We start from the raw sequence: 12037 nt of genomic DNA, 5'->3' as shown, positions 1-12037 counted from the left end.
ACATAGTTTTCTTTGGAAGGGGAGGGAGCAAGCCACACTTCCGATATTTGGCCATACCCCTAGTACCCGAACCCCGTGGATGTCTCAATGGGGATACAGTCAATATGCCGGTGGTCGAAATGCCAACCGCCAGCTTCCCGACTCTCAAATATAGGCAGGGGACTAATGACAGGCGTCGAAATCCCGACGTCTGTCATTATACCTGCACCGGGAGCCGAAGGAAGGTATGCCGGGTGCTGGGTACAGACAGCCACGGGGGGAGGGTTAGGTTAGGGGCTTCTGGTGGGGACTTAGGGTTAGGCACCCCCTGGAAGGGTTAGGGTCAGGCTAGGGATTAGGCACCCCCTGGGAGACTTAGGTTTAGGCTGTTGGGATGGGGGGTTAGGTTTAGTCACTTAGGGGGGGTTAGGGTTAGGCACTAGGGGGGAAAGTTAGGGTTAGGCACCCCTAAGGGAGGGTTATGGGGGAAAGGGTTAGCCATAGGAAAAAAACAAACCTTGTTGGAATCTTCATCTTCTAACTTCCGGCGTCGGTATTAGGTCCGCTGGGCTCGCATCCAGCGGTATTTAATACCGATTCCTCTCAATGGACCTGAATTTGGTATATCCACTATCGAATTCCCAAAGATGTCACTGACCCCGTGACACTAGACCATTTATACAAACCATTGTGAAGGGATTTGTACATGGCACTGGAGCCTCCCATACGTACATCCTTTTTGAATGGGTATTCTCTTATTAATAGTAGAGATGTGCGCTGACCCCCGTGTCTTGATTTTAGTTTTGTTATTGGATCTGGATTACCTTTCATGTTTTGGTTCTGGTTTTGCAAAACCACCCTCATGTGTTTTGGTTTTAGTTTTGGATCTGTATTTTTTATTAAAAAAATTGTAAATACAGATACAATCACATAATTTGGGCCTTGTTTGTGTTCTTACAGTATTATTAACCTCAATAACAATAATTTACAGTAATTTTTTCCAGTCAAATTTGACCCCACAATATTGTTTTCGTCCAGTTTAGGCCAAAAGGTTGTACTGAGCTAGCTGGCTAACTAACCTAAGCAACAGCAGTGGGCGGCACAAACAAACGCAATCAAAATGCTGTGAGATCTGACCAAGGGAAGATGACATTTTGCCTCATTTTGGGACACGAGCCCGATGGAGATAACCAAGTCGGGACTCATATCCCGTCGGATATGCAAAGTTTGGGTGAGTTCAGGTTTCAGAAAACCGAACCTGCTCATCTCTAATTAACAGTCCTGGACAAGGTGATGCTTTTCATCTTTAAAAAGTAAAATATTGGCTTAACTTCCTGCTTTCAATGGGACCACTGTCACTCGGAACAGGAAACAGCTATTTTTACATAAGCATTAAAGCTATTTTATTGCTGCTTTCCCTTGTTTTGTTATTAGCCTTGAAGTTGCTGATCAGCCAGTGCTGAAAAAAGTTCCTGCCAGTCACAGAGTCCTGATTATTATTAACACAGGTATATTTTAAACTAACAATGATTCTCCCCCTGATCATCAAACACATCCACTCTACTGCCTATGACAGTGGTTCCCAAACTGGGGTGCCTTGGGACACTTGCAGGGATGCCTCAGGTTGGTGGTCCAGCACCAAATCAAATTATTTATGGTCAATGTAATGTAAATATGTGAACAAACAGAAGTGCAAACCTGTCCACCACTACATAGCTGAACCTAAGGATGACAGGTAAGCACAATTTACTTCACTTTACTATATTACTAAATTTTTTATGAATATCTCAATAACAAACTTAAACTTAGGGGTGCCGTGAAATCAATGCCAATACTCTAGGGCGCCATGATTCATAAAAGTTTGGGAACCACTGGCCTATGACACTGATGCAAAGCACTGAATCCTCTGTACAGCAGACTATGCAACCAAGATTAGTAACCCGCTAATAACTCTCGAGGCACCATATAAATAAAACATAATAATAATGATGATAATAATAATAATAATATATCGTATCCTGGGATGTATCTAGGAAGGACCACAGCAGATATTGGAGATAGCTGCCGCTATCCAACGCTTTGGATTTCAAAAGGAGCACCCATAAGTTTCTATGGGAGCTGCTTAATAATCAAATTTAATGCTTGATGTGATAGCTAACACCATTGTACCATTGTACTGATAGGCTACACTCTGCAGTATTTTCTGGAAGAGACACCCTTGCAAGACAGCCTTGCAATGTAGCTGTGTTAAGGCCAATATGGAGGAAAGAACAGGAATGTCCAACAGTTTACTATACATTTGCTTTAATACATAGATCCTTTTGTTACTGTTAATAATGTAAATGTGTATAAATATTTACCTCACTATCCATTAACACACTACATCTTTTTAAAAGAAAGCTACTGATTGCATAACCTATATTTCATTATAACCAGAGCAATGCTGACCATTGCTGCCTGGGGCACAAATCAGACTAAATGGACACCAAGAAATGAGCTAGCCCTGCCCCTTCTATTGTAAATCATTCTATTTAACAAGCACTTTAAGACTTATTCACCTTATACAGCTAAAACTAATTTTGTCAGTTCCTTATTTATCTGCGGTGTAATATGCATTTTAAATACAGATGACCAGAGGAATTATTGATCTCTCTGTAAACTGCATAAAACTCACAATGGGGTTTCATGCAAACGTTACAGAAATTAATGGACCCTTCATTGGCCACCACTCACCAGAATTACCAATGTAAACTGCACGTGTAAAACTCACTATGTGCAAAGTATGAATAAAACCACATGTGGCTCAACCTTGACAGGCAAGTAGTTTTACATTCTTGTCAGACTATGGAAACCATGTGGTGTATCTAGACATTTGTTTAAGCTACACTTAATCACACAGTTGGTGTGTGATTGATGGACTTCTGACCAGCTCTGTGTCAGTGTCAGGCAGCCGGTTGGTCTTTAGGTAATTATATACATACAGTGTCATTGAGCTATGGCATAGGAGGCAGTTAGGAGTTCCAAGGATTCAAATACATCAGATACAATAGCAACAATCATTAGGGCCATTCATATCAATAACTGGTACTGCTAGGCAAAGGAGTAAAGCACGTGAAGCACGAAATGACTGCTGCTACAACCAAATTACCAGGATATCTTATAGGAGACCTTGCTGTTTACTAAACGGCAGTTTTTTTGGACAGAATTTAAAAAAGCAATAATATAATGTCTAAAATACACTTGGTTGACATTCTTTTATAGATTAAAACCCCCAGCATACATTACCTCTGATTATGCAAAAGTTTGTGCAATTTGGCGACATCTCTGGTCTTAAAATTAATGCAGACAAGTTAAGGGCAATGTTCTTTCACTCCACTGTTGTCACTCCCTCCTGGGGTTCGTCCTTTTCATTCTCCTGGGCCTCCTCACATTTAGGGCATTATTTTGCCCAAGAATCCTGCTCAATTGTATGAAATTAATGTATCTCGGATGACCCGACTTATTACTGAGGAACTCAAGAGCTGTAAACATTTGCCGCTCTCATACCTTGGCAGGGCCGCCCTCATTAAGATGATGACTTTTCCCCGTCTTCTTTATATGTTACAGGCATTATCCATTCTCCTCATTATAAAGGATAGTCAGTTAATTAACAAGTTGTTTTTATCACTCTTATGGCAGGGTGGCAGGGTTCGTATTAGCCATAGAAAGCTTTATAAACCTACATCTAACGGAGGGATACACTTTCCTAATGTTTTGGTTTATAACCATGCTTCCTTGATGAGATGCTTGATTGATTGGTTACAAGATCAAGAGATTTATGCCAATACATCCCTTGAATCACAGTTTCTACCTACCATGACCCTAAAATACTTTCATATTCATGATTAGGAGGTTCCACCAGAGGTTCGCGACAATGCTTTATTAATGACAACCAGACGCCTCTGGCATATCCTGCGTAACAAATCTTGCCTTAACGCTCACAAATTAATTAATCTCCCATTATTGCATAATTTAGATTTTCAAGATGGAAGATGGTACCCTTTTACAATGTGGAGGGTGGGGGGATTCATAATATAAATCATTTGCTCGACTTTGATATGCGGCAACTACTGACATTCCTCGAGGCAACTGCAAAATGTGAGACTTTATGGGCTTATCCCCTAGCCTATTTTCAGGCACAGCATTGTATAGCTTTGGTGGTGCGGACATTTTCAGCTGTTGATTGGCATAATCTGCTATATCAATGCCACTCTGGACCAATGCCCTCACGAAAAGACATTTCTGTCCATTATAGAATCTTAAGAGAGGATTTAGACCATGATTTGGTCAGCCTGGGAATGCGCCATTTCCAACTCTTTCTAATAATGGTTTAATAAGAGGACTACTGAGGTCGCGTACACTTCTGATTGCTAGTTCATTAACTTTTTTAAACGTATATCATAGGACTTATTTGTCACCCAACAGACGATATAGAATGGGTTTATCCAATTCCCACAATTGCCCTAGATGTGCCAAAGAGGAGGCTGACCTTTATCATTGTCTGTGGGAGTGTCCGGTAGGCCAAGGTTTCTGGAGGCTGGTACGGCAGTAGGCTGAGAAACAACATGACATTATCCCTGTACACCTCAACAAGTTGGTGATGAATTTTAGCTGCTGATGTGTTCTTTAGATGCAGAAATCTGATCACACTATGCATTACAAAGTTTGACCATGTTTCCGCCAGCCCTGATACAACTGATGTTGGCACAGTTGGACTGATATGAGGCGCAGTCTAATGAGTGTGAGGGTAAGCAGTGTCTATCTGCTCTGGCCTGGCTTGAAATTAGAATGAAACAGAAAACATTACACATGTGAGAGGTCTTGTTACCTTACTTATTGAACCACCCTTGTACATTGGCTGGTATACAGGGAATTTTGAAAATTAATAATACAGTTTCAATTATTAAAATAGACAGCATAAGTATTTTTTTTTAATAAAAGAATGAAAAACGGCATAAAATTCTGAAAATTTAGCATATCAGCTGACTTCATTAGAAATTTTAAATCTTAGATGCCTTCAGAATTTAGACTAATTGGGCATCTCCTTTCAGAATTATATGTTATGTGATGAAATATAAGACCCACGTGGAGTGAGTCTGACATGTCATTTACACTCTATTTGCCCTCTACTGCATTGTCTTTTAATAGCATGCAATTTAATATGCAGTACTGTATGATACTTTTTATTATCTAGCTTGTAAGAAATTAATGTATTGCCACACCAGGTTTGGGACATCTAAGCAGATGATCAATAAAAAAAACTGCAAAAAAATAAAATAATTCTTCTTGTGATATGATCCCCAACACAGAGGACAAACATGATTTCAGCGGTTTGTCTGCTCTCACGCCAACTGTACTAGCTCAACTTTAAATGAGACTGCTGGAGACACGTACAATCATATTTTGATTATGCTGTGATCTTGGTGACATTCACTGTCAACTTTGCAGTAGTGCTTGGAATAAAACTGACGGAGAACAGTGCACAGCTGACAATCAAGAGCAACATCTTTGGCAGTCTTACAGAACATCAAATGTCTTCAAGCTATCGCTGTCTCTCATTTCCCTTTCTTCAGCATGCTCCAAATTTAATGTAAAAATGCCAACATAGATCCGAAAAGCTGGACAAATGGCAACATTAATTCCCTATTTCTCAAATTACATGGTATAAATATTTTAAGCAAAACAATAAGTCAGTTACTATTGTCTGTAAGCAGTGGCGTAACTAGTTATTTGAAAACCCCGTGGCTAATTGACGCGCTTGAAGGGTGTCCCCGCACGTGAGTTCCTGCTGTTTGATTTTACCTCGCACCTCATGTAGGTGCGAGGTAAAATCAGCGTGAGGCCGCCCTATTCGGCCTCGCACTAGCAAAATTAATACACTGATTCCGCAGTTCTCGCGGAATCAGTGTGTTCTCGCGTGGAAATCCTGTTTTTTGGACGCGGGGAAAAAGCTATTCTATTGAATAGCTTTACCCCGCGCAGCGGGACTTTCACCCATCAATTACTCGCGGGAGAGGTCCCGCGGGTAATTGAATATGCCCCTTAGGGCCCGATTAAGAACCCTTGCTAAATGCGGCCCTCGCTCCCAGCGTATGGAAATTCAGCTAAGTGACGTCAAGGCAGACGATCTCACGGCAAGGCATAAGCAAGCCCACTATGTCTTGGCGAGCGATCACTTTATGTTTATAGACGCCCACCAGCCTGTCTTTAGCCGCCCACTAGCGAATGTCATCTCCAGGAAGTATATACAACCATCGGTACATTGGGTTCCATCGGATCTGACCGCAGCACTGGTGGGTGACTGTACCCTACCGCAAGCACTGCAAGCACTTCAGTGTATAATTCAACCTTGTGACGTGTACTGTGACGCTGCCTGTTAATTATGCATGCCTCTGAAATGGCGATGAAACACTCAGGCATGCCTGCGTTCGCACCTCCACTCCCCCGTTACTACTGGTCCTCCCCTATTACCACCCACAAACGGCCTCTACTGTCACTCATTCCATTGGGCTGTCTTCGCTGGGTGAGCGAGCGCTTCCTGATCACGCGAACTAGTCACGCAGGCACACTGCGATGCATACGGATGCGCAATTGCATAACATCGGCCGCGAACAAGTGAGCGGCCGCTTGCGAGAGGGTCTGAATCGGGCCCTTAATTTCTTGAACTATAATATTTCTAAAAACATTTTCTGTGTGGGTGACACCCAGTGCGCCAAGTAGACCACATGCACGTGCCTGTAAAAGGTGTTTGGACTTGCAGGCAAGGGATGTGGCCTTGTGGTACGACCCCCTGGTTTCATCACTCTGGGGGGGTGCCCAAAACTCCCAGAGATGCCGGGTTGCCACCAAAGACTCTGCACTCTGCATGCACTGTTGGCTTCTCTTTAATGATCAGGAGTCAGCAGCTGCACAATAACGTCACAGTGCAGTTCCCCATCACTGAAGAGGAGCCGGCATTTTGGTGTCACCCCCTTGGAGGGCGAAACCTAATGAGGTCTGCACCCACCGAGTGATGACACTGACAATGCCTTATAATAAATGAAACAGAGCTACCTTGTGTTGTGACACGGATTGCCAATGAGAGAGCATAAAATCCAGCAAGTGCCTTATACTGTATCTTAGGCAAGCGTGCTCCAGTCCACACACCAGAAGGGTTGTGTGGTATATAGCATGTAAACTGGGGAATAAGCTTTGTACACTGGCATTCTAACTTGTCTCTCAAGTTCTGCTACAGCTTTGTGCTCACTCTTAGACCATCTTCTGCTAAACATCACAGATCTGTGAAATCTAATGAAAGGCAGACTGGGAGATAGTATTGCTCATAAAGTTAACTGGATTTTATGTGCTCTACTAGTGGGTGAGATTTTTTGTTTGTTTGTTTTATTAACTACATTATATATTTTTTATTTATTTATTAATAGTTATTTATATAGCGCACACATATTCTGCAGCGCCTTACACAAAATATTTGACCACTCACAACAGTCCCTACCCCAGTGGACCTTACAGACTATTTTCCCTACCACACACACACTAGGATTAATTTTTTTTGGGAGCCAGTTAAGCTACCAGTATATTTTTGGAGTGTGGCAGGAAACCAGAGCACACCTGATGAGGTCTGCAATCCCTTAGTGATGACACACAAGCACATGGAGAATATACAAACTCCACCCTGGAAAAGCCGTGATGAGAGTGATAAAGTGGAAAATTTTCCCATGACAACCAATCAGCTTTTATGTTTGTTTGCCCTATACTTAAAAAAATTGGTATACCAGTGGATGCGCAGCTAGTCGGACATGTACTACAACTCAGCGGCCATATGTGGCACAAGAGGTTGGGCTGGGGCAACTACCCTTTGAAGTATGGTGGTTTGGAAGACCTTGGCTCCTCTTTGTGCCAAAGTAAGGAATAGTTGAGAGTTACACAACGCTGGTTTCATCTGGGGGGAGGGCGTCTTAGTTATCCCCCATTCTGTTTAAAGTGATTAGGCTAGAGTTGAGGTTTTGTAGAGTCTTCTTAGCCACCTTTATGTCATTCTAATTTGATCATTTCAATTGAATAAAAGCTGTGACCTTTAATTCCAAACTATTGTGTCCACTTTTTTTGTTATCATGATATGGTTGATAGCTAATTTAGTGAAAAATAAAGCTGAGATAGCTAACTATGCTATGCTATAGCTAACATTAACTCTAATGGCAATGGCAACATTATGACAATGTCGACATTTCCAAAGTTGACATTCAATCAATATCGACATTTTCAAGGTATTGACATTAATGATATTAACAATACAAGTCTAATAGGTCCTGCACACATTTTGAAAAATTATGAAATGTCTAGCCATTAGGAGGAGAGCTGCATGCACTATGGCGCATGCACCAAGCACAACTATGGATATCAAGACCTGGTGCTGTGATTTAAGTGTTCAATACACAAAATAGGTCACATACATTTATATCAGGGACCCAGTAAAAAGACTCCAACTTTAATATCAGATAAGTGTTACAAATTGTCAAAAAGTTACGTATGAAATTGGCTGTGACATTTTACAAGTAACATATTGATTTGGCACAATTGTATTTTGTTTGTAAAGTCAGCATTAATGATGTTGACATTTTAACAATTTCAACATTATCAATGCCGACCTTCTGCTGTCGTATTATCAAACATCGACATTCTGATCGGCTACATTCTTTCTGCATACCAATGGGAAATCTTTCAAAATGTTCTATCGGGCTCATTATGGTTGATAATTATAACCATGCCTTTGTATTTAGCAAACCTTCAGAGGGGTACAACGCTTTTCTCCCAGAATTCTGCTTTAGCACTAATCTGCAATACTGAATTGAATCCAGATGCTCGGCTGTACTCACATTTAGCTGCAGCTGAGGAAGCAGCAGATGATCTGAAGAGAATAACATCAGACTGATTTACTCTCCAGTGGTTAGATTGTGCTACGCACTCTGTTCCAAAATGAATTAAAATAATTCACATGTAAAGTTAATCCACTTTTTAATTCTTGTCTACGCCCGTCTTGTCTTTTACAATTACGTTATGGAAAGTCAGTGAAGTCTGCTTACATGGGAGATTAGACAGAAGCATTTTGCATTTTAATTGTTTTCAAACACTTTGCATAGCATAACATGCATTTCATTTAATATATTAGAAAAATATGTATTTTTATTTTCTTTTTCGAGACTATTAACATAACAAAATTGTATAATTGATTTGTCTTAGTGAGCTCCAGATTGGAACCTACTGAGGAGGCTGTGATAGCACAATCCCATTATCCAATCAGAGTGCAGCTTCCTGAAAGGAGGTATACAGTTAACATTTTCTCATCTGATCCTAAGCTGCATTAACACAAGAACCATAATCACATTTCTGGATTTTTAGGCTACCCAAGTGGACCTTCTTTGGAAGCTTCATGAACTACTAAACAGAGAAAGTAATTATTTCTTGCATATTATTAAGCTCAATCATAAACTTCCCATTTATATAAATACATATTAAATAAATCTCTATTAGGTCTTCCATTTAGAAACATACTGCAATATATGTATTTTTTAAAATTTTGACTATATAGGTAAAAAATAGTAGAAACATGAAACATTTGCACTTAACTATGGGTCTGCCTTCTTTTATTTAAATGTACGTGCGCTTCTGTCCCTGCATGTGTATGTTGTTACACTCAAGTGAAACTTAATTTCTTAGATCCAATAATTAATACATATCCCCTAAGGAAGTTGCACATTTTTTTAGCTTACTTTGTAAATGGGGACTACTGAGGCCATTTTACCAAATTGCTCTAACATAAGCTGAAACACTAGAGGCACTGGGGCTGATGCAGACTTGACAGTACGCTCATTTGCTGAGTGCTTCTTGTGTGACGTTCTCACTGTGCATGCTCGGGGAACACGCATGTATGTCCAATGCAGAGATGTACAACAATGTACATATTTTGATTATACTTACGACTGAGTAGGCAGACTTGGATTGTGATGGGTGATCTCACATAGGCAAGGTTCAATAAGACCAATTGCTGGCTATGCATATCTGTACCATAGCTTAAGCAAAAATATGCCTTATTGAAGACATACCTTTTAGTGCAAGGTTTCTCAGTGCCCTAGGCGAAGCTTCAGCCTATTGTCCCCCACCACCACTAATGCCCAACTAATCTGGAAGTTAGAGTCTTATAAATTCCACAGCCGTCATCTGCAATAAGTAAAACTGTGAATCAGTGGCCCCACCCAAGTTCCAGCACCACAGGCGACTGCCTAATGGTAGGGCTGGCCTTGCTTTTAGCCTTAGTAAAGAGCAGGAGCAAGTGCACAATGATGATGACTAGTAGCACCAGGCTCATATGTTGCAGACACAGATGTACACAGCTATGAGTGACTAATTGATTTAGTTTAATACTACTGTTGCCTTTCTGCAGGAAAATTTCATTGATGACCACCCCCCAAATCCAAACCCCACCTGCTTCCTCATGTCTTACACCAAATATAAGCATGTAAAAAATTATCATATGGAACTGCTGGTGTCCAGAAAACAACTTGCCAGAATTTTTTTTTCAATGGCAACTATGAGATATCGGTAAGAGCCCAAACACCTATACGCATGTACATAATAACAACACATGTGATTTGACTGGTCATTAATTTATTGTTTACATAATTAGCTTAGCAAAGTATGTGGCAATGCAGACAGATCATCAGCTGTTAGGTTCTACAATCTTGCAATGGTCTCAAATATGAGAAGGGGTAGTGTCCTTAGCCAATGCCAAAAGCCCCCCCTTCTCTATTCTTATGAGGCCATGATAAACCTCACAAAAATACATACCTGAAAAGGCATCCGATGTCTTGTACACATAAACACACGCACACACATACAGTGTATCTCCCCTAGATTGTAAGCTCCTAGGAGCAGGGTCCTCCTTCTCACTGTCTCACAGCCTTCTTCTATGGCACTTCTAGGACAGCCTTCACCTTCCCAGCTGTACTGTGTATGGAGAATTGTGTGCTAATTGTTACTTGTGCCCTGTTTATAATTTGGTTACTGTATTGTAATGTAATGTTCAGTGTACCCTTTACTGTATGTATGGCGCTGCGGACCACAATAATAATAATAAATAAATATATATATATATATATATATACATATTAGCAACTTTAACTTTCTTTACACACTTTTTATGTGAATGTGTTTTCACATGAATATGCTTTATGAATCTCCTCTATGTTTCATATCAGCTATATTTTTGCTGCTCCAGGTCCTGCATTGTGAGGTATTATTCTCCTGGTGGGAGATATCCATATGTGATTTTGTATTTCATGCTGCTGTAAATATTGGTTTCTGTGTTAAGATCAATATACCCTCTTTTGAACACTGAATAACAAATACATATGAAGCTATTAATGAAATGCAATGTACTGATAAAGAGCGTTACAAATCAGAACCATGTAGTTAGCAAAACAAAAACAACATTTTAGAATTCTGAGTATAAGATATTAAATATAGCAAGTCTAAAATTCTAATATACATACTAGCCCACTTTTTTCTCTCTGGGAGAAGCCCTGATTGGAGATGCAGCTGACCGCTGATAGGGGTAGGGCCATGCACTTTGCATCATTGGGCCCCACACCCTCACCATAGACATGTATTGCTCTGCATCATGTTGTGAGTAGTTGGGGACAAAATTAGGTGATTGTGGGTTTGCTAATTGCAGCATTAATAACTCCACCCTACCCATTTCAGTAGGAAGTGGGCATTATGCTGGAGGACCACATCTTATTCTGGAAGTTAAGAGGACTCCCCAAATATTCGGACATCTTCCAGATGTAAGTATGCTAATATGTCAATTATATTTGTACACCCTTCATATAGTTTGGAGTTGAAAGTACTTATGTAGAGCTTAGGTTCAAACAGGGCCAGATTAAGGGGGGTTACAGGGGCTCTCACACACAGAGGAGCCCCCATACAGGTTTGGTGTGAACCTTTAATTGTCAAGAACAGGAGC

At 40.6% G+C, this 12037-nt stretch overlaps 1 protein-coding gene across 1 annotated transcript in view; it reads right to left on the bottom strand.

The window, feature by feature from the left end:
* The window catches only part of GALNTL6 (polypeptide N-acetylgalactosaminyltransferase like 6), a 1410303-nt gene that overhangs the window by 176139 nt on the left and 1222127 nt on the right, over positions 1-12037 (bottom strand). The window lies entirely within an intron of this gene.

This window comes from Taudactylus pleione, unplaced genomic scaffold, assembly GCF_031769625.1.
Source record: "Taudactylus pleione unplaced genomic scaffold, aTauple2 ptg000021l, whole genome shotgun sequence".
NCBI classification, from domain to species: Eukaryota; Metazoa; Chordata; class Amphibia; order Anura; family Myobatrachidae; genus Taudactylus; species Taudactylus pleione.
Note: the sequence above shows the minus strand (reverse complement) of the source record. Positions and strands in the feature narration are given on the sequence as shown.